We start from the raw sequence: 20,209 nt of genomic DNA on the forward strand, positions 1-20,209 counted from the left end.
TAAAAATTCTTCTACAATAAGAGAAAGAGAAAGACCTAGGGTGTTGATATCACGTCAGACCTGTCACCCGAAGCCCATATCAAGTGGATAACATCAACGGCATTTGCCAGATTGGTCAACATAAGAGTGACCTTTAGAAACTTGTGTGAGGAATCATTCAGAACCTTGTATACGACGTAAGTCAGACCAATCCTGGAGTAAGCAACTCCAGCATGGAGTCCATATCTCGCCAAGCATAAGATTAAGTTGGAAAAGGTTCAGAGGTATGCCACCAGACTAGTGCCTGAACTAAGGGGTATAAGCTACGAGAAGAGACTACAGGAATTAAACCTCAGGTCACTAGAAGACAGAAGAGTTAAGGGGAGACATGATCACCTCATATTGATAGGGTAGACAAAGACAGTTAATTTAACACAAGGGGCACGCACAGTAGGGAACACAGGTGGAAATTGAGTGCCCAAATGAGCCATAGATATATTAGAAATAATTTTGTCAGTGTCAGAGTTGTTAATAAATGAAATGCATTAGGAAGTAATGTGGCGGAAGCAGACTCCATACGAAGTATCAAGTGTAGATTAGATAGAGCCCAATAGGCTAAAGAATGATTGTACACCATTTATTTGAAGGTTGAGAGGCGGGACAAAAGAGCCGAAACACAAACCGCGCAAGCACAACTAGGTGAATACATTTATTTGAGTTCACAAGGAAGCAGGCTGTGTTACGAACCAGTGTTCGCTCACTATTTTAAAATGCAGGTGGAGGCGGTGCTGCCTCAGTTATCCAGTGACCACCACAGGTGGAACACACTCATAGCTCTGCTCAATGTGACGTCTACCACACTACACCCGCCCGCACCACATTCAAGGTAACGTCTCATTCTTTACCAACAATTATGTAAACATTTCTCAATCACTTCTGATGGTACAGCAACTTTGACTACCCAATGTATTTTGGGATGGCAAAATTGTTCTTTATGACAGGTGTTAATACAGCAGTATGGCATCTTAATGCATACAGTACTACATTTATAGGGCAGTAGTGCTTAGATGACATCTAAGCTGGAACGAATCGAATTGGCAAGTCGCCAAGGTCCCTTTATTTAGGTCCCATAATAGCATTCCGTCGTTGCATTGGGGACTTTCGGCGCCGTGGAGAGAGAGAGAGAGGCACCTGCTGCATGGGTAACAGCTTCTCCCTAGTATCTACCTACCCAGGCTTAGCGTCCTGGAGAGGCCACTCCAGACTGACATCCAGATCTCCATAGTCTCCTGAGACTGATGGATTCCTACTAATGCTTAGATGCAGCAAAATTGCAAGTATGTATTAATGTCTGCATAGATACATACGTTATGTATGTATTTATACGTATGCTACATACTCTAAGTAAAGCAGATATTAATACAATAGTATGGCAACTTAATACCGTTATTGACATAGAGGCATGGCTAAGTAATGAAGACATTCATTCACTATTATTGCTAAGTAATGCAGACATTAATGGGGCAGCATGGCTTAGTAATGCAGACATTAATGGGGCAGCATGGCTTAGTAAGGCAGACATTAGTACTGCAATATGGCTACTGAATGCATACATTAATAGAGCAGTATTGCAAAATAATACATAAATTAATACAGAAGTATGGCTAAGTAATGCCATACATACATTACATTAATACACAAATATTGCTCAGTAATGTAGACCTTAATACAAAATTATTGTTCATTAATGGAGCAGTATGGCTAATTATAATGACTAGTGTCTCATGGAGACCAGCAAGTGCACGTTGCTCTTGCAAGTGCCCCAAGTTGACTTACCTAAAGAACAAACGACAAGATACCGATACACCAGTTGTCAAGATAATGACCTGAAGTAATATTCTCTTCTACTAGGATATCGTAATCTTGTCACGGGTCGTCGTCTTGCCCCTGAACGACTGTCGTTATAAGGCTTAGAATGCTATAGGGTCGTATATCACATTTTTATGATGAAAGATGTGAAGCAGCACTACCCTTGAGGTGGTGAAAAGGATTACTTAAGTAGGCAATAAGTTGTAATGGAGAGAGTACCTGGAAAAGGAATTAATTGAAAGCTTCATGTAACCTAATACAAGTTTATTAAAAACCTTTATTCAAGAACACAATTAGCATTCACCGGCAGGATAAGATCCAGCGGAGCCAGAGTGCTTCAGAGACCACAGTCTCGCCACATGCAAGGCCACAGAATGATCTCACTGAACACTCCTGATGACTCTCAGGCACTGCCAAAAACAAGGGATATCAACAGGTATAACATAATATACTATAACTCACTTGCAAGGCGATATCGTGAGTTAAGCACTATATAATCTTAAAATTGAATTAAGGAAGTCATGGTACACAATATATATATATATATATATATATATATATATATATATATATATATATATATATATATATATATATATATATATATATATATATATATATGTATGCAAACAAGCCTGAATGGTCCCCAGGACTATATGCGACTGAAAACTCACACCCAAAAAGTGACTCGAACCCATACTCCCAGGATCAACACAACTGGTAACTACGGGACGCCTTAATCAACTGTAGTTACCAGTTGTGTTGCTCCTGGGAGTATGGGTTCGAGTCACTTCTGGGGTGTGAGTTTTCAGTCGCATATAGTCCTGGGGACCATTCAGGCTTGTTCGCATTTGTGTTCCTCACGTGTGCCCTAAAGAATGAGGTGATTTGATAAAATGCTATGCCCAAGATTACCATCCGAGTGCCGGCGGGGAAGTGGTTCAAATAGCTTCGGCTATCACTTCCTTTTGTCCGGTCGTGATGGTCAAGCGGATAAAGGCGTCCTGTAGTTACCAGTTGTGTTGCTCCTGGGAGTATGTGTTCGAGTCACTTCTGGGGTGTGAGTTTTCAGTCATATATATATATATATATATCACTAAGAACTCTTTGACCCGGCCAGGATTCGAACCCATGCAGTCCAGGATCACCCCTAAACGTACACAGAACCGTGACCACCGCACCAATGATCGTCTATAAGGATTGGTCAGTCATGGCGCTTATTTACTAAGCTCCCTGACTGACCAACCCTCGACGACACTCATGGATCCATTTGGGTACAGTTTTTCATCAAATTCTGGCGCATGCACGGGCCGCACTGAGTCTAACATGTGTGAGAAAGCTGCATGAACGCGCAAGCCATATATCACTAAGAACTCTTTGACCCGGCCAGGATTCGAACCCTGCTCCAGGATGGTTATATACACCTGTATATACCCATCGAATTATATACACCTGCTCCAGGATGGTTATATACACCTGTTCCTGGATAGTTATATGCAACTTTTCCAGGATGGTTATATACACCTGCTCCAGGATGGTTATATACACCTGCTCCAGGATGGTTATATACACCTGTTCCAGGATGGTTATATTCACCTGCTCCAGGATGGTTATATTCATCTTCTCCAGGGAATTTATATACACCTGCTCCAGGATTGTTATAAACACCTGCTCCAGGATCGTCATATTCACCTGCTTTAGGATAGTTATACACACAAACTCCAGGATGGTTATATACAAATGCTCCAGGATGGTTATATACATCTACTCCAGGATGGGTATACACACCTGCTCCAGGATGTTTATATACACCTGCTCAAGGATGGTTATATACACCTGCTCCAGTATGGTTATGTACACCTGCTCCAGTATGGTTATATACACCTGCTTCAGGATGGTTATATACACCTGCTCCAGGATAGTTATATACACCTGCTCCAGTATGGTTATATACACCTGCTCCAGTATGGTTATATACACCTGCTCCAAGATAGTTATATACACCTGCTCCTGGATGGATATATACAAATTCTCAAAGTTGGTTATATACACCTACTTTAGGATGATTATGGACAACTGTTCCAGGATTGATATATATACCTGCTCCAGGATGGTTATGTACACCTGTTCCAGGATGGATATACACAGACTCCTGGATATACATCCTGCTACACGATGGTTATATACACTTGCTCCAGGATGGTTACATACACCTGCTCCAGGATGGTTATATACACCAGCTTCAGGATGATTATATACACCTACTCCAGGATGGTTATATACACCTGCTCCAGGATCGTTATATACAACTGCTCCAGTTTTGTTATTTACATTTGCTCCAGGATGGTTATATACACCTGTTCCAGGATGGATATACACCTCCTCAAAGATGGTTTTATACACCTGCTCCAGGATGGTTATATTCGCTACTCCAGGATGGTTATATTCGCTACTCCAGGATGGTTATATTTACATGGTCCAGGATAGTTATATACATCTACCCGAAGATAGTTACATACACCTCAAGGATAGTTATATACACCTGCTAAAGGATGGTTATATACACCTGCTCCTGGATGGATATACACAGACTCCAGGATGGTTATATTCGCTACTCCAGGATGGTTATGTACATCAACTCGAGGATAGTTATATACACCTCAAGGATGGTTATATACACCTACTCCAGGATAGTTATGTTCACCTCCTCCAGGAAGGTTATATACACCTGCTCCAGGATGGTTATATACACCTGCTCCAGGATGCTTATATACACCTGCTCGAGGATGGTTATATACACCCGTTCCAGGATATTTATATACACTTAATACAGGATGGATATATACACCTGTTCCAGGATGGTTATATACACCTGCTCCAGAATAGTTATATACAACTGTTCCAGGATTCTTTATACACCTGCTCCAGGATGGTTATATACACCTGCTCCAAGATGGTTATACACCTGCTCCAGTATGGTTATATTCACCTGCTCCAGGATGTTTATATACACCTGCTCAAGGATTGTTATATACACCTGCTCCAGTATGGTTATATACACCTGCTCCAGGATGGTTATATACACCTGTTCCAGGATGGATATACACAGACTCCAGGATGGTTATATACACCTCCTCAAAGATGGTTATATACACAGACTCCAGGATGGTTCTATACACCTGCTCCTGGATGGATATATACAAATTCTCAAAGTTGGTTATATACACCTGATAGAGGATGGCTATATACATCTGTAGGATGATTATGGACAACTGTTCCAGGATTGATATATACACCTGCTCCAGGATGGTTATATAAGCCTGCTCCAGGATGGTTATATAAACCTGCTCTAGGATTGTTATATTCACCTTCTTAAGGATGGTTATTTACATTTGCTCCAGGATGGTTATATGCACCTGCTCCTAGATGGTTATATACACCTGTTCCAGGATGATTATATACACCTGCTCCAGGATGGTTATATACTCCTGCTCAAGGATGGTTATATAGACTTGCTCCAGGATGAGTACATACACCTGTTCATGGATGGTTATATACATCTACTCCAGGATGGTTATATACACCTGCTCCAGGATCGTTATATACACCTGCTCCAGGATGGTTATATACTCCTGCTCCAGGATGGTTATATAGACTTGCTCCTAGATACTTATATACACCTGTTCATGGATGGTTATATACACCAGCTCCAGGATGATTATATACATCTACTCCAGGATGGTTATATACACCTGCTCCAGGATCGTTATATACACCTGCTCCAGGTTGGTTATTTACATTTGCTCCAGGATGGTTATATACACCTGCTCGAGGATGGTTATATACACCTGCTCCCGGATAGTTATATTCACCTGTTCCAGAATAGTTATATACACCTCAAGGATGGTTATATACACTTGCTCCAGGATGGTTATATACACCTGTCCAGGATGGTTATATACACCTGTTCCAATATGGATATACACAGACTCCAGGATGGTTATATACACCTCCTCAAAGATGGTTATATACACCTCCTCCATGATGGATATATACACCTGCTCCAGGATGGTTTTATACACAGACTACAGGATGGTTATATACACCTCAAAAATGGTTATATACACCTGCTCCAGGATGGATATATTTACCTGGTCCAGGATAGTTATATACATCTCCTCGAGGATAGTTACATACATGTCAAGGATGGTTATATACACCTGCTACAGGATGGTTATATACACCTGTTCCAGGATGGATATACACAGACTCCAGGATGGTTATATACACCTCCTCAAAGATGGTTATATACACATGTTCCAGGATAGTTATATACAACTGTTCCAGGATTGTTTATACACCTGCTCCAGGATGGTTATATATACCTGCTCCAAGATGGTTATACACCTGCTCCAGAATGGTTATATTCACCTGCTCCAGGATTTTTATATACAACTGTTCAAGGATGGTTATATACACCTGTTCCAGGATTGTTATATTCACCTTCTCTAGTATAGTTATATACAGTGTGACGGTAACGCGTTGGTGTTCGGCTGTTTCAAAAGCTAAAGGTATGGCCTCGTCACATATAGAAACAAAAAAAGAGAAAATCTGGAACTTCGTCTGTGGTAAGGTAATGGGAAGACACGCAAAATACAAGTAAATTTAACAATGAGATTTTAATTACGTTAGAAAAGCAAAACATGAATAAAATGGACATAAAATTTGTATCATAAAATCAATCAATCAAAATAATAAGAATAATCAAATGACAAAATGAAAAGTTACGTTAAGACAAGTGAGTAATAACAAGTGAACAATATACAATCAGATATATAGGTGCAGGAATATTGGCTTTAAGCTGCCACCTCTCTTAGTACACGTAAGCCAGAGCTTAGTCTACCAACGAGACGTGTTAACTTGTTGAAAGCACTGGATATTCTGAGGTCCGTAGGTCGTGGTGCCCCAGACATCAGGTAGTGTGGTGGGTAGGGAGCAGGTGCGACTGACCACCAGCCAATCAGCAATGAGCAGGCGACGGACAGGTAGTTTGGTGGTTCGAGTGGCGGGGGGAGCAGGTGTTCCTGGTGCTGAATACGTTTGCTCTCTGGCAAACCTTGGTGTTGTATTTGTTGGATATTTCTTCCATATTAGTTGTATTGGGATGTATAGCGACGAACTTAGGAGGGAAGAGCAGGCTCAATCTCTCTTGAAGGAGATTATCGTCACAACTCTCCCCCGAAGCCTGCGGTTCTGGAAGAAGTACGTCGTTATGTGGTGGAGTAATAGATGGAGTCGCTTCTACTTCATAAACTCTGGAGAGGGCATCGGCTATGATGTTGTCAGAACCCTTGATATAGCGGATATCCAGGTTGAAATCTTGTAAATACAAAGCCCATCATAGAAGACGCTGGTTGGTGAATTGGGCTTGATGTAGGAAGCGGAGAGGGTTGTGGTCTGAGAAGATGGTTGTAGACCTGGCGCCTTGTAGGTACGGAGCGAAGTGTTGGAGGTTCAGGACGATGGATATTAGCTCCTTTTCAATAGTGCTGTAGTTCCTCTGGTGTGGTTTCAATTTGTAGCAGTAGTAGCTGACAGGTAGAACCTCCTCGCCTCGTTGTTGCATCAGGACACCACCAACGCCGGTACCACTGGAGTCGACATGAAGGACGAAAGGCTTGGTGATATCTGGCGAGGCGAGAATGGGATTAGAACAGAGGAGGAATTTGAGTTGTTCGAAAGCAACGGTTTGCTGCATGGTCCAATTATACCGTTGCTTGGGACTGGTTAATAGGATTAGAGGTGTGGCGACTGTACTGAAGTTTCTCACAAACCTACGGTAGTAGGAGGCAAGACCAAGGAAGCGCAGGAGCTGCTTCCTGGTGGTAGGCTGTGGATACTGTTGGATGGCTTGAGTGTGTGAGTCTAACGGAGCTACTCTGCCACTCCCAATAACATGACCCAGATAACGCACTTTACCTTTCGCGAAGGTGGACTTGCCCAGGTTGATGGTGAGGCCGGCTGTCAGGAGCTTGGAGAACAGACGTCGCCGCTGGAGCAGATGTTCACTCCAGGTGTTGGATGCTACGACTATATCATCCAAGTAGGCGTATGTGTTATCCAAGCCCTGGATGACACGGTTGACAGCTCTCTGAAAGGTGGCCGGGGCATTACATAGTCCGAAAGGAAGGCGTTCATATCTGAAAAGTCCAAAAGGAGTGATAAAGGCAGATATCTCTTTAGCTCGCTCCGTTAGACACACTTGATAGTACCCCTTCAGCAAGTCCACTTGGGACAAGTACTGGGCACTACCAATGGCGTCAAGGATGTCATCTATCCTTGGCAAGGGGTAAGCATCCTTGACTGTTACGTTATTTAGTTTACGATAGTCAGTACATAACCGCACCTTACCTTGGGGTTTGGGCACCAAGATACAGGGTGAGGCCCAGGGGGACTCACAAGGTGTAGCCAGTCCATGATCCAAGAGGTACTGCACCTCAGCACGCATGACTTCCTTCTTGCTAGGGCTGATTCGGTAGAAGGGTTGACGAATCGGCCGGGTGTCGGGGAGCAGTTGGATGTCGTGCTGGGTAACATTACACTCTTGGGGGTCATCTCGGAACAACTCCTGATGTTCTCTGAAGCTCTTGACAAGAGGTGCACTATGATTATCCTGAAAGTATTTGGGAAGATCATTAAGGATTTCGGAATTAGAAAGCGCTGACTCCTTGTCAGTGCTTTCGGGAGGAGAAGCTGGGAAGGTCTCACTGTGGATGTAGGGTTCTGTAAAGGTAGAATAGTTGATCATGACAGTGGGAGGAGTACCATTATATTGCTTCAGGAGGTTGACGTGGCACAGCTGGGTCTTCCGCCGCCTATCTGGAGTCTCGATAACGTAGTTATGGTTGTTTCGGCACTCCTTGACGCGGTATAGGGTCCTGAAAACCTGTTTTGTAAAGGAGAACCTGGGATAGGGAAGTATGCTAGTACGAAGTCTCCCGGCTTAAATTTTCTTACTTTGCTGGTCTGGTCGTAATGAGTCTTCATCCTCTCCTGGGCTTTCAATAGATTATCATGGGCAAAACGGTGGACTCTCTCTAGAATGTGTTGAAGGTTTTGAAGAAACTGGGGCACATTCTGATGCTCACTGAAGGTGGCATCTCGGAGAGAGTCTTTGAAAGCCTTAAGGGGAGTACGGCACTTACGGCCGTAGAGCATCTCATAAGGAGATACTCCTAGGGACTCATTGGGAAGACTTCTGTAAATGCACATTATCATGTCAATTTGCTTATCCCAATCCTTAGAGGTTTCACTGCAAAACTTTTTCAAGAGTGCTTTGATAGTCTGATGACTACGCTCAAGAGAACCCTGTGAAGCAGGATGATAGGGGCTGGACAATACCTGTTTGATGTTGAACTCCTCCAGTGTCCTTTTGAAGAGATCACTGGTGAAGTTGGTACCACAGTCGCTCTGAATCTCCCTGGGAAATCCGTATTGAGTGAAGATCTTCAATAGATGCTTTACAACCGTAGCAGCCGTGATGTTCTTCACTGGAACTGCTATGGGAAATCTGGTGGTAGGACACAGGATGGTTAAGATATAGGCGTTACCTGAACTGGTCCGAGGTAAAGGACCAACACAGTCTATTATAAGTCTGTGGAAAGGTTCCGCAGGCACCTGTATGGGAATCAGTGGCGCTCTGGGAATGGAGATGTTCGGTTTGCCTGCCATCTGACATGTATGACACTGTTTTACGTACTGTTTGACGCTATTTACCATACCTGGCCAGTAGTAGTCTTGACGAATTCCATGGTAAGTCTTGTTGAATCCGTAGTGGGAGAGTGCTCCGTGGGCCAGGTGTAGAATAGTGGGCCACAGGCTGGTAGGAATCACAAGTTGTTCGATGTTGGCCCAATCGTCCTCTTCCTTCAGTTTACTGGGTCTATATCTGCGGTAGAGCAAGTCGTTCTCTAGGAAGAACCCAGGAATACTGTCGGGTTGAGTCTCAGCCTGGAAAAACAATGGTGTTAAGGTAAGATCTTCCCTCTGCAACTTACGGAACTCCAACTTGGTCAGATTCGGGGGTAGTTTCTGAGGGTCTTGAGGGACAGCGGTAGCAGTAGAGTCAGCTGGCTGTGGTCGTGCGGCTTGTGCACGAGTGGTCACTAGAACCGGAGGAGAAACTTCATCACTCTCTTGAACCTCTGCTGGAACATACTCAAGTATAGGGTTAATTGGCACAGAGGTACACACCTGGGGTTTGTCCATGACGATCAGGTTGGTCGGTTGCAGGTCTTCTGCCAAGTCGTTGCCTAGGAGAAGTTGCACTCCAGGCATGGGAAAAGGCTTTTCCCTGACGGCGACTTGGACTTCTCCGTTCACGTAGGGACAATCCAGGTGGACTCTGGCGAGAGGGTATGGAGTGGTAGCAGTGAGGTCAGTGATGAAGACAGTTTCTCCGGTGTAGGCGATGTTGGGCACAGCCGACTTCAAGATGATCGATTGAAGAGCCGCTGTGTCCCTCAAGATCTTCAATTTGAAACGTCCCTCCGGATTTGAACCGTTGGCAGAGACAGTTCCAGTATACAGGTGGTTACTGAAAAGAGAAAGATCATTAACATTAACACCAACAGGCTTACCGGACTTAGGAGGAGTTGGTTTGGGCTTCTGTATGTCAGTGGTTCCTTTGTATTGAGACTTACCACACTTGTCTATAGTATGTCCATAGAGTCTACAATACTTGCAGTACAATTGCGAGCCAGCTTGATCGGTGCTCACTTTCTCGTAACTGTACCACGACTTCTTACTGGAGGACGGTTCTGGTGTCAGCCGGTGGATGAGGCTGTAAGTGTCAGCCGACTTAGCACACTTCAGGTAGTCGGTTTCTTCTTTATCTGCTAAGTATAGACGGACAGGAGGCGGCACACGCCTCAAGAATTCTTCAACTAGCATCAGGTTGACGAGTTCTGTAAAAGTAGAGACATGTGCTGCTTCCAGCCATTTCATAAAATATCTCCGTTTTGTGTTAGCAAACTCGAGGAAGGTAGTGGTACTTGCCTTCAGGTGGTCACTGAATTTCCTTCGATAACTTTCTGTGGAGAGGAGGTAGGCGTCCAATACTGTTTGTTTCAGAGTCTGGTAGTCATTCTCAGACGCCAGAGTGCTGAGTGTGACTGCAGCTCTACCTGTAAGATGGACTCTGAGAAGTGTGGCCCATTGGTCGACAGGCCAACTGAGTTGATTAGCAAGGGTTTCAAAGGTGGTGAAAAACACATCAACTTCTGCTTCTACAAAGGATGGCATTAACTTACTTCCATGTGATATATTAAAACTGACGGGAAGATTGGCAGTAGCTTGCTGGCGTTGAGCGAGGTGTGAAGTTTCCAACGCGAATTCTTGTTGACGACACTCTAGAGCCAGAGTCGCTTGTTGCTTGTCATGTTCGCGTTGAATCTCCAACTCGCGTCGTTTTGTTTCAAGCTGTACTCGTTCACGTTCACGGAGTAAGGCAACCTCACGTTCCTGGAGGGCGATTCCACGTTCGTGTTCTTTTCTCCTCAAGGCAGCTTCATGTTCTTGTTCTTCCCTTCGTATGGCAGCTGCTCGTTCTTGTTGTTCGAGGGCTTCTCTTTGCATGGCAGCTGCTTCCCTTTGCTGTTCGCGTTCAATTTTGGCCAGCTCTATTTTGAGTTTCATCGTTGCCAAATCAGTTTTATCTGCAATATAGTAAGTTTCATGAGTTTCAGAGTCTATCTTACCTTGCTCTAAATAGTGATCCAGCAACAGGTTGTGTATGTCATTTTTGTTGGCTTGGTAGGGAACTTCTAGTTGATACTCATGTGCAAGAGTTTGTAATTCAGTCCTCTTGGCACGATTTAAAGTCCCTATTTCACCTGCTGGATCTGCACGGAAAGCTTGGAGACGAAACATGGTGAAATTAGCAAATAAATGTACAACGAATATACCGTTATATAGTGAATGTCAGAAACAGGACAACGTGGCAACTTGTACCTATCCTGTGGAATCTTTAACAATTAAAGTTAAGTACAAGATGTTAAATGATTAATTTTAATCAAGGGCGCAGGAAATCTTGTACCCGGTACTCATGTAAGAGGATAAGGGCAAGAAAATCCTACTAAACAAATGAAACTGAGTTTCGGAAACAAATGAAACAGTTAATTGCCTCAAAAGTAAAATTGGTAGTCCAAGGATGTAGGCATACCTTGCAGAGTCTCTATAGGACATACGCAAGTTTTTCCTACTGAAATTAATATGATACTTACAGAATTAGCGAACTTTTGTTCTCTGAAAAAGTAAGCTAATTCCCTACCGTTGTATGTATCATCATCTCTGACTGACGTGTAGGGGTGCGAGGTGTCAACTGGTGACGAGAAGTGCTGCTGAGGTCCCAATTCAGCAACTAAAGTTCGAGCTAGAGGAACTATGGCCCTCTTTGTCCTCCTACAGTCAGATTGCAGAAGATTAGGTGCACTTGACCCGGGGCAGACCACAGTACCAGGGTACCAATATGATGATCTGTCGAAAATATGAGAAATATCCAAGGGACAAAAGATGGTAAACACGAGTAATAACACGGAGGGAGAGATGACCAATTAAGAGAATGACTGCGGCCTACAGTCACCACGTAATCCAAAGTTGTCTCACCTTCACCATATGCTACTCTCGTAATGCACAATACACACCGCACCATATAAAAAATGAAATTGAATATGAAAAATAGTAAAACTACGTTACAAAAGTTAAATACGCTTACCATTAATTACTACTTGGCACCAGTACCTGAGTGAAGCTCCTAGGACAGGCCCCCCACTTAATATGTGACGGTAACGCGTTGGTGTTCGGCTGTTTCAAAAGCTAGGGGTATGGCCTCGTCACATATAGAAACAAAAAAAGAGAAAATCTGGAACTTCGTCTGTGGTAAGGTAATGGGAAGACACAAAACACAAGTAAATTGATTGGCTGTTTGGCAGCCGTGTGGAGCGGTTCTGTTTACATTCGCTCCTCAGTCTTGCCTGGACGTTTTGCGTGCACACAGCTGGTGGCGTTTTTTGTGGCCTCTGGCCTGGCGGGCCGGGGGGATGGCGTTGCCCATGCCGCCTATGAGGCGTGTGGATACGGTTGAGCTGGCCTTCTCTGGTCAGGTGAACTACTCGTTGTTGGAGGTTGCTCTCCTGGATGTGCTGGGTCTCAACCCTGCAGATGTGTGTGGTGTGCAGCTGGCTGGGGAACATCGGGCCTTGGTTAAGCTGACTGACGCTGTGGTGTACCGGGATATTGTCGACAAGTATGACGGGCGTACTATACCTTTGCCTGGCGCGGCGGGTACGGTTTCTGTAACGGACTTGTGTGTTCCAGTGACTTTTGTGGTGGTGCAGGGGCTGCCGTTTGAATTCCCAGAGAGCCTGCTCCGCCGGTTCTTAGGAGGATATGGGAGTGTTCTCGCCTGTCAGGCAAATGTGCTGAAGTCTGGCCGTCTTCGTGGCGTCCTGATGGGTATCCGCACGATTACCATGAAGCTGAGGAAGGCGATCCCGTCGTCGATGGTGCTGCTGGGGTTCAAGGTGCAGTGCTTTTATGCGGGACAAGAGCGCACATGTTTTCGGTGCGGTATGGCTGGACACCTGGCTGCTGGTTGCCGTAATGGCACCGTCCGGTTGGTCAGTGTCTTCCGAGAAGAGGATTTTCCGCCTCTACATGGCCTTGTGGACCTGGGGGATGCTCCTGCCGGGTTGAACCCTCCCCCTGCACCTGCCGGTGATGGCGTTGTGGGTGCGGTGCGCCCCACTGGTGCTGACGTGTCGGGTCCGATGTCTGTGGACCCCCCTGGTGTGGGTGGTAGTGCGGTGGTCACGCATGTGGAGGTGCATCCGCCTCCAGTTGCCATAGCCGTCGATGTTGACGCTTCGGTGGGGTGTGGCCCTGTTTTGTCACCGGTGGAGGATGTCGCGCCAGATTCTGGTGCACTTGGTGTGGAACCCTTGGAAGCAGATGAGTTCTTGGAAGGGGGTCGCCCCTCTCGTCGTCCTTCCACCACTGCTGTCCAGGGTCAACCTGGCTCTCTGACGAAGCGCCGGAAGACGAACAGGAGTGGTCGCTCCGGGGACCGTGGGCCTTCGGTGCGGAGGTTAGAGCCTGATGCGAGTGTCGGTGATGGTGAAGGTGTGACGGTGTCTGTAGTAGACCCGTCGGTGCCGGGCGGTGGAGGGTGTGTTGTGGACCCTCCTGGTGATCTCGTATGTGGGTCCCCTGGGGTACGGAGCCTGGAGTGGGCGGTAGTGGATCCGGGGGACTGTGGCAGTGCTGATCGCGGCCTTGTGATGAAGCTCCGGAAGGACTATGGCCTCCCCCCCCCCCTGTGGGGAGTGCGTCTCCGTCGCCTGGGAACCCGGTGGCGGCTGCTACTGCTTCCGTACACGGGGTGTCGGCCGGACCGGTATGACGGTTTTGTGGTTAGATAGGGTTTATCTCTTTTCCCGATGGATCCTAAATTAACATGTGCTTCGCTGAATGTGAATGGTTTGCGTTCTATGGCTGTGCAATTGTGCCTGGTGTCGATGCTGCGTGAGTGGAGGGTGGATGTGGCTTTTGTGCAGGAGCACAATGTGCAGGAAGTGGGGTTGTTACATGTGTTGGCTGAGGGGTTTACGGTGGTGTTAAACCCTTCGCGTGGCTTGCGTGGAGGTACGTTGATCCTGCTTTCTAAGCGGGCCCCGATTTCTGTGCTTCACACGGAGATGGACGAAGGTGGTCGGGTGCTGTTAGTTCGGGTCTCCTTTTTGGGGTCTGAGGTCTCTCTTGAATGTGTACGCGCCATCTGGGGCGGCGCAGAGGCAGAACCGGGAGGTTTTCTTTTCCCGTGATGTGCTGCATTTTTTGCGGCACGATACGAGGGGGATGATTTTGGGGGGGGGATTTTAATTGTATTACATCGCCGCAGGAAAGCAATAGTCTTCGTCCAGCGAATATCTCGCAGGCTTTGACTGCTACCTTGAAGAGTTGTGGGTTTCGGGATGCGGCCGTGTTGCAAGGGGGTCCTTTGGAGTACACTTTTCTCTCGCGTGGGGCTTGCTCTCGCCTTGATCGTTTTTACGTGCCTACTGGGGGTGGTTCGGTTTTTTCGTTGCAGTCGGTTCCCGTGGGGTTCTCGGACCATTGCATGGTGGTGTTGCAGGTGGGGATTCGCAGCCAGGTGCGGGTTGGCCGTGGCTGGTGGAAACTGAATTGTGGGTTGCTGAAATGCCCTGTTGTGTGTGCCCACTTCCGGGCCCGGTGGGCTGTTTTGGCCGCTCGGAAGGGGACTTTTCCCTCGGTCCTGGAGTGATGGGAGTGGGCTAAGGTGGAATGTCGGTCGTTTTTTCGGGTGGTGGCGAAGCGGGAGGCGTCGGGAAGGTTTGGTCTGTTGAGGGTCTTGCAGGCACGGTTATTTCGCCTGTATGGGTTGCTGAATCAGGGTATAGATAGGTTTCGGGAGATCTCGGTGTGTAAGGATCTCATTTGTGGGCTGAGGGAGGAGATGGCTGAGGGGGTACGTGTGCGGGCTGGGGTGGATGAACGGTTGTGTGGTGAGAAGCTCTCGCAGTTTTTACTGCGGAGGGAACGGGTGGGGCGTGCCTCTGTTTTGTTGGCAGGTCTTCATCGGCCGGACGGTTCGGTTGTGTCGGACACGGGGGCGATTTTGCATTATGTGCGTGGTGAATTTGAGTCTTTGTATGGGGTGGTTGTGGGGGATGAGGGGTTGATGGAGTCCTTCCTCCAACACTGTGCACCGGGGTTGTCAGGTATGGATTGTGTGGGTCTTGTGCGGGAGGTAAGCCCTTCGGAGCTTTGGGAGGTTGTGCGGTCCTTTCGTCGTGGTAAGGTTCCAGGGTCGGATGGGTTTCCGATGGAGTTCTATGTCGAGTTTTGGGATGTGCTTGGTGCCGATTTTTTGGAAGTGGTTCGGTTTTGTCTTCGGAGTTTGTCTCTGTACGTTTCGCAAAATGATGGTCTTGTGCGGCTTCTTCCGAAGCCGGGGGATTTACGTTTTTTTGCAAATTGGCGGCCTATTACATTGCTAAATGTGGATTACAAGATTATTTCTAAGTTGTTGGCTGGACGTTTGCGCTCGGTTGTGGGGTCGGTGATCTCTTGGGGTCAGTTTTGTGGCGTTCCGGGTAGGTCGTTGGTGCAATGTAATTCCCTTTTTCGGGATTTGCTCCTCTATGTGGAGGAGTCTAGGGTTCCCACGGCCATGATAAGCCTGGATTGGTCCAAGGCTTTTGATCGCGTGCTGATTGGGTTTGTTTTGCGGGTCCTGGAGAGGTTTGGTTTCCCGCCCCAGTTTGTGGGCTGGATACGGATGTTGTATGCTGGTTGTAGTAGTAGGGTGTGTGTCAATGGGTTCCTTAGTGCTCCCTTCGCTATTCGGCGTTCGGTTCGACAGGGGTGTCCTCTGTCGATGCTTCTATATATTCTGTTTCAGGAGCCCTTTGTTCGCGCAGTGCGTGCTTGTCGTTCAGTTGTCTCGCCGTGTTTGCCGAATGGCTTGTCCCTCAAGATTTGTGGTTATGCGAACGACACAGTCTTGTTTGTTGCCTCTGAGGGTTCTGTGCCTGCTGTTCAGGATTTGGTGTTTCAATTTGAGTCGGCTACAGGGGCTTTGGTCAATCGAGGAAAGTCTTGTCTTCTGGGGTTGGGGGGTTGGGCCTCTCGTTTGGTGTGGTCTGGTTCGTGGTTTCCGGTGGTTCAGTCCATTCGGGTTCTGGGGATTACGTGGTTTAGGTCGTATGTGCAGTCTTTGGAGTTTAATTGGGAGGCAGTTTCGCGGGGGGTGGGCGTAGCTGTGGGGATGTTGTCGCAACGGGCCCTGACTATTTACCAGCGGGCGATTGTCGTGTCTTGTAAGGTTTTGTCGCGGGTCTGGTTTGTTGCGCAGTGTTTTCCGTTGGATCGGCGGAAGGCTCGCGCTCTGGAGGGTTTGGTGTATCGTTATGTGTGGTGTGGCCAGTATCATCCGGTTCGTCGATCTACGTTATGTCTTAAGGGGTCAGAAGGTGGAATTGGTATCCCTGATGTCTATGTGAAGGCGTTGGCTTTGTTTTGGGGGTCGGTTCGGAGGAGTTTGGTGTTAGGGGGTGGGTTAAACTCCTTGGGGTTGTTTTACTACTCTATGAAGTTTAGTTTTTTGCTTGATCTGGATCGTTGCCAGGAGGTGGCCATGTATACGCCTCCAGTGTATTCGTGGGCGGTTTTGATCCTTCGGGCGCTTTGTCGATTTCCTGGGTTTGTCTCTTTTGGTTGTCGAGAGGTGTATGGGGCACTTGCCTCTCGGGTGCCTCCCAGGGTCGAAAGTTTGTACCCTTGTTTCGACTGGGGGAATGTGTGGGAGGCGTTGAGTGGGCCGTATATTGCGCTACGGACGCGTGAGTTGGTTTTTCGATATTTGCATGAGTCTTTGGCTACGAATGCAAGGCTCTTTATGTTGGGTTTGGTCGCCTCTGATGGTTGTGTTCATTGTGGGAGACGTGAGACTCAGTTGCACGTCTTTTTTTTTTTGTGCGCGGGTTCAGGGTTTGGTTGGGTGGCTGCGGGATGTCATTGCAGCCTTTTGTAGTCCAGGGGTGCAGGTCGACCTATTGCGGTTTTTGTTTTTTTCGTTCCCTCGGGGCTCCAGGCGGGTGCGTAACACGCTCGGGGCGTTGTTAGCGGACTATATTTTTTGTTTATGGGTTGGTAGGATGGAGGGGTATGGGGTGGGGAGGATTTTGGGCTTTTTGAAAGGCCGTCTGTCTTATACTATGTGGTGGTTGCGTCGCTCCTTTCCTAGGGTTTTTGATGCTTGGTTCACGGTCGAGTATGTCCGGGGTGCTGCGTTGGTGTAGGTGGTGGGTTCCTGTGGGTGTGGTTGTGTGTGTGTCTGTGCGTGTTCCTTTGGTTTGGTTCCCTCTGGTGGGTGGGGGTTTGGGGGGTCTGTGTTTGTTTGTCTTTGGGGTTTTGTGTGTGCTGGGGTTTGCTTGGTTACCTTGTGTGGCAGGAATTTGTTTGTGTGTGGGTGGGTATGGGTGTGTTGTGGTGTTGTGTGGCGTGTCTGTCTCTCTCCTGATGTGTCCGGTGCGTGGGTGTTTTTTCTTTCTGCTTGGTGGCTGGCCGTCCTCTGTCTGTGGGGGTCGGGGTTGTGTGCTGGGTGGCTGTGTTTGTTTCGTATGTGTTCCATTGTTGTGTGTTTTTTGTATGCTTGTGTTTATTGTCATTTTGTCTTGCTGCCTTGTGTTATGTGCTTTTCATTATAGTTCCTGTTGGCACACCCCGTATGGGTGGCATGTGTTGTTGTTTGTGTGTTTATGTTTTTTTTTTACACTTTGTTCTGTTCTCTGTGTCATTTTACTGTGTTATATGTTCCAATGTCGGTTTGTACTATACCGATTCCTTTATTTTTTGCTATGTTATTTTACTATGTAATGCTAATGTGTTCTGTTTCCTTTATTTTATGTACTGTGCTGTGTATTGCTTTGTTGTATTTCATTGTCATTTTCCTGTATTTACTTACTGTGTTGTATTTACAGTGTTATATTGACATGTTTGTTATTGTGTTTATTGACATGTTTGTTATGGTGTGTTGTCTGCTGTTGTGTGGTGTGGCGCATGGTGCGTGTGTTTTGCGTTTGTGTTATTTTTGTATGTATTTCTTTGTATGTGTATTCCTGTTTATACTTTACCCTTGGTTTTATTGTGCTCCTTGTGCGCTTTTGTAATTACTGACGCTTTTGGCACGCCCCGTCTGGGTGGTGCTGCTTTTGTTTTTGTGTGTGTGTGTTCTTATGTGTTTTATGTTATTCTTTGTTTACACTTTTGTGTTGATCTGTGTTGGTCAGTGTTACTTGTTATCTGTGTTGTGTTATTCTATGTTCTTCGTTATTCTGTGCTTTCCTGTTTATATGGTTACTATACGCTGTACTTGCTCTGTTTTAAAAATAAAAATAAAAAAAAAGTTCGAGCTAGAGGAACTATGGCCCTCTTTGTCCTCCTACAGTCAGATTGCAGAAGATTAGGTGCACTTGACCCGGGGCAGACCACAGTACCAGGGTACCAATATGATGATCTGTCGAAAATATGAGAAATATCCAAGGGACAAAAGATGGTAAACACGAGTAATAACTCGGAGGGAGAGATGACCAATTAAGAGTATGACTGAGGCCTACAGTCACCACGTAATCCAAAGTTGTCTCACCTTCACCATATGCTACTCTCGTAATGCACAATACACACCGCACCATATAAAAAATGAAATTGAATATGAAAAATAGTAAAACTACGTTACAAAAGTTAAATACGCTTACCATTAATTACTACCTGGCACCAGTACCTGAGTGAAGCTCCTAGGACAGGCCCCCCACTTAATATGTGACGGTAACGCGTTGGTGTTCGGCTGTTTCAAAAGCTAGGGGTATGGCCTCGTCACATATAGAAACAAGAAAAGAGAAAATCTGGAACTTCGTCTGTGGTAAGGTAATGGGAAGACACACAAAACACAAGTAAATTTAACAATGAGATTTTAATTACGTTAGAAAAGCAAAACATGAATAAAATGGACATAAAATTCGTATCATAAAATCAATCAATCAAAATAATGAGAATAATCAAATGACAAAATGAAAAGTTACGTTAAGACAAGTGAGTAATAACAAGTGAACAATATACAATCAGATATATAGGTGCAGGAATATTGGCTTTAAGCTGCCACCTCTCTTAGTACACGTAAGCCAGAGCTTAGTCTACCAACGAGACGTGTTAACTTGTTGAAAACACTGGATATTCTGAGGTCCGTAGGTCATGGTGCCCCAGACATCAGGTAGTGTGGTGGGTAGGGAGCAGGTGCGACTGACCACCAGCCAATCAGCAATGAGCAGGCGACGGACAGGTAGTTTGGTGGTTCGAGTGGCGGGGGGAGCAGGTGTTCCTGGTGCTGAATACGTTTGCTCTCTGGCAAACCTTGGTGTTGTATTTGTTGGATATTTCTTCCATATTAGTTGTATTGGGATGTATAGCGACGAACTTAGGAGGGAAGAGCAGGCTCAATCTCTCTTGAAGGAGATTATCGTCACAACAGAAACTCCAGAATGGTTATATACACCTGCTCTGGAATGGTTATAAACACCTGCTCCTGTATGGTTATATACATCTGCTCCAGGATGGTTATATACACCTGCTCCAGGATGGTTATTTACACCTGCTCCAGTATGGTTATATACACCTGCTCCAGTATGGTTATATACACCTGCTCCAGGATTGTTATATACACTTGCTCTAGGATGATTATATTCACCTGCTCCAAGATGGTTATATACATATGCTCCAGGATTGT

General features: G+C 46.1%; 1 protein-coding gene across 1 annotated transcript in view; it reads left to right on the plus strand.

Moving 5' to 3' along the window:
- The first annotated feature begins 792 nt into the window (after positions 1-792).
- LOC123750949 (methyltransferase-like protein 27) overlaps positions 793-20,209 on the plus strand; it is a 148,037-nt gene continuing 128,620 nt past the window's right edge. The window contains exon 1 of the mRNA XM_069316729.1: positions 793-865. The gene's annotated coding sequence lies outside the window, so the exon portion shown is untranslated. The remainder of the gene's footprint in view (positions 866-20,209) is intronic.

This window comes from Procambarus clarkii, chromosome 85, assembly GCF_040958095.1.
Source record: "Procambarus clarkii isolate CNS0578487 chromosome 85, FALCON_Pclarkii_2.0, whole genome shotgun sequence".
Lineage (NCBI taxonomy): Eukaryota > Metazoa > Arthropoda > Malacostraca > Decapoda > Cambaridae > Procambarus > Procambarus clarkii.